Source organism: Fragaria vesca, linkage group LG1, assembly GCF_000184155.1.
Source record: "Fragaria vesca subsp. vesca linkage group LG1, FraVesHawaii_1.0, whole genome shotgun sequence".
NCBI classification, from domain to species: Eukaryota; Viridiplantae; Streptophyta; class Magnoliopsida; order Rosales; family Rosaceae; genus Fragaria; species Fragaria vesca.
Window position 1 is genome coordinate 20,929,522 of NC_020491.1, and position 4,275 is coordinate 20,933,796.

A 4,275-nucleotide genomic window follows, 5' to 3' on the forward strand; every position below is an offset into this window, starting at 1 on the left:
GGCGAGGCCGCACGAAGCAGTAAGGGGTAATAACCGGGACGCCGCACCAAGCGGAAATGGGTAATAACCGGGATACTGCACGAAGCGGTTGGGGTAATAACCGGGACGCCGCACGAAGCGGAAATGGCTAAATGGCTAATAATCAAGAGGCCGCACAAAGCGATAATGGGTAATAACCGGGACGCCGCACGAAGCGGTAATGGGTAACTAGATGGCCGCATGAAGCGGTTGGGGCAATAACCAGGAGAACGCACAAACCGTAAGGGGTAATAACCGGAAAGCCGCACGAAGCGGTAATAGGTAATAACCGAGACGCCGCACGAAGCGGTTGGGGTAATAACCGGGAGGTCGCACAAAGCGGTTGGGGTAATAACCTGAAGGCCGCACAAAACGGTTAGGGTAATAACTGGGAGGCCGCACGAAGCGGTAAGGGGTAATAACCAAGACACCGTACGAAATGGTAATGGGTAATAACCGGGAGACCGCACGAAGCGGTAATGGGTAATAACAGGGAGGTTGCACGAAAAGGTTGGGGTAATTAACGGAACGCCACACAAAGCGGTAATGGGTAATAAACGGAACGCAGCACGAAGCGGTAATGAGTAATAACCAAGACGCCGCACAAAGCGGTAACGGGTAATAACCGGGAGACTGCACAAAGCGGTTGAGATAATAACCGGGAGACTACACAAAGCTGTTGAGATAATAACCGGGACAACGCACGAAGCGGTAACGGGTAATAACCGGAAGGCCGCACAAAGCGGTTGGGGTAATTACCGTGGGTAATAACCAAGACGCCGCACGATGCGGTTGGGGTAATAACCGTAACGCCGCACGAAACGGTAAGGGGTAATAACCGGGAAGCCGCACGAAGCGGTAATGGGTAATAACCAGGACGCCGCACGAAGCGGTTGGGGTAATAACCGGGAGGCCGCACGAAGCGGTAAAGGGTAATAACCGAGAAGCCGCACGAAGTAGTAATGGGTAATAACCGGAACGCCGCATGAAGCGGTTGGGGTAATAACCGGAACGCCGCACGAAACGATCAAGGTAATAACCGGGAAGCCACACGAAACGGTTGGGGTAATAACAGAGACGCCGCACGAAGCGGTAATGTGTAGTAACAGGGAGGCTACGAAGCGGTAATAGGTAATAACCGGGAGACCGCACGAAGCGGTTAAGGTAATAACCGGGAGGCCACACGAAGCGGTAATGGGTACTAACCGAGAGGACGCACAAAATGACAATGGGTAATAACCGGGACACCGCACGAAAAGGTAATGGGTAATAACCGGGAGGCCGCACGAAACGGTTGGGGTAATAATCGGGAGGCCGTGCAAAGCGGTAAAGGGTAATAAACGGAACACCACACGAAACGGTAATGTGTAGTAACCGGGAGGCCACACGAAGCGGTAATGGGTAATAACCGGGAGGCTGCACGAAGTCGTTAATGGGTAATAACCGGGGAGGCCGCACGAAGCGGTAATGGGTAATAACCGGGGAGGCCGCACGAAGCGGTATTGGTAATAACCAGAAGGCCGCATGTAACGGTAATAGGTAATAACCGGGAGACCACAAGAAGCGGTTGAGGTAATAACTGGGACGCCGCACGAACAGTATGGGTAATAACCGGGAGGCCGCACGAAGCGGTTAGGGTAATAACCGGGAGGCCGCACGAAGCGGTTGGGGTAATAACCGGGACGCCGCACGAAGCGGTAATGAATAATAACCGAAAGGCCGTACGATGCGGTTGGGGTAATTACCGAAACACCGCACAAAGCGGTTGGGGTAATAACCTGGACGCCGCAAGAAGCGGTTGGGTAATAACCAGAACGTCCGGGATACCGCATACAGCGGTTGTGTAATAACCGGGACGCCGCACGAAACGGTTGGGGTAATAACCGAAAAAACGCACGAAACGGTAAAGGGTAATAACCGAGACACCGCACGAAACGGTAATGGGTAATAACCGGGACGCCGCACGAAACAGTAATGGGTAATAAGAGGGACACCGAACGAAACGGTTGAGTAATAACCGGGATGCCGCAAGAAACAGTAAGGGGTAATAACCGGGACGCCGCACGAAACGGTTAGGTAATAACCGAGACGCCGCATTAAACGGTAAGGGGTAATAACCGGGAGGCCGCACAAAACGGAAAGGGGTTTTTAAGAGTTATGGAAAGAATAATTATCTATTGTTTTTAAGAGTCTTGCATGGGTCTTTATGTATTTAAGTCTTTTAATTATTCAAGAGTCTTATTATTAACAAGTTTACAAATCTTATGGTATTCTAGGAGTCTTATAAAGGGCTTTCTAATGTACTTCGAAGAGTTGATTTGAATGAATTAAGATTTTATCTTATTGAAGGCTTGTCCTTGTTTCCTCTCCCCTAACCTCTCTCATTCTATTTCTCTCTTCTAAAGCTAAGAAACCCTTGTCCCTTAATCTCTCAACATTCTGCAGATCACCGTATTATCTCTATCACTGACTATTGGCCTCTCCATGCATCAATGATAATCCACCATTTTTGTCTCAGTCAACTACGACACCACTTTATTCACTGATGTTGATAATGTTCTAAGAATTAGGGTCATTATTTCTAGTCATTTTTATACAGATACATATTTAAAAGCAATAAAGATTACTTCCTATTTTCTACTTAACTCCAAATAAGCATCCAATTGGATTTAGTTATTCTCTGTATAGAAATGTAAGTGAGAGATATAAAGTGGTACCTCCAAACATAGAAATTCTTTTTGAAACTAGTGTTAATTCCAAATATTTCTTCATTTCTTAAGTATAGAAATATCAATGAGAGATATCAAATGCGAAAAAGAGAAAGGACTTGAATATAAAAAGCTTACCTAATATGTTTCTACTCTTATGTCCAGACTTCAGATATGGCGGTATAAAACTGATAGGTATGAAATTAAGGTGGAGTGAATTCCTTGGAGCAAATTCCTAATATTCAGAATCAGTAATAAAAAATAAAAAAACACGGATTAACTTGGAATATTCAATAGTATCATAAAATTAAAGTGAGAAACAGCTGAGATGAATAACAAAATTAAATTAGTTGAAGTATGAGTATCAGTCCCAAGTAATTACTCCACTCTCCTTTCCTTTTGAATAATTCAATGTATTATACATATACAGTCTTCTCTTTGTTTACGGTTTATGAAAACAAAGCACTTAGAACACGTATCACATATTCCGATGCGTTGACAATGCAAAGAAATAATGCAGCCGATATAAATTAATGTTGTCTTATACCAGTGACCTAGACTATAATTTAATGATATATGTGGAATCTAAGTTAGCATTTTGACCAAAGCCAGCTAAATGCTCTTCTGAGTTTACATAAGGAAGCAAAAGAATTAAATGAGGTATCTTAAGCTCTTCTATATAAGGACCATATGTTCTCAATCAATCTGTCATCCGTGAACCCCAACTAAGCTTATGGTGCTGCCTCATCCTAATCGAGACATCAAGCTACACATATACTCCTATTGCTCATGTTTCCCAATTACAGGAATTCATTAACCATACGAAGGGGATAGAATCAATAACTATGTTTGAGTGTAGAAATACCTAGCATCCACCAAACTTTAGACCTTTCACACGAAGGTTTCAAATTTTAATGCAAACCAATCAAAGGTTTCCCTTAAAAAATTGAAATTACTGAATATAAATTCAGAGAAGAAGTGAAGATCATACAGGTTTCCCTATAAAAAAGACAAAAAACAAACAACATACAGGTAAAAGCCATTGGTCTGCCTATTTTCTAACACTAATTTGTTTCCATATTCCCTTAAGAGTTTCCTTTTCTAGAAGATAATAGTGTTGTGCTTAAACTATCTCATTGTCTCTAATAACTTCTCTAGCATCATATATCCAAACACTTGACTATTCAAACTATTCCATAATGAAAAATATCAACATCACATTGTCTCACTTCCCATACACAGAAACGACTCAACATCATATCTAACAAATTTATGTCATTGCACATGTTATGAAGTTCAGATCCAGACATCAACTACTCATTATTTTCCAGTTCTTGCAATCTTTTTCTTATAACGCTGGGCTACAGCTAAATAAATGAACTCAGTGACACAGAACAATTTCATTTATGTGCTTCAATACCTAGGTTACCTCTAGGTATTTGGCCATAGGAAATAATTGCCACTTGCTCCATAATAAGCTCCTTAATTGCCACAGGAACTAAATGCTATTTTCAAAGCTCTCCAGCCTCAAAAGCATTGAAAAGTAATT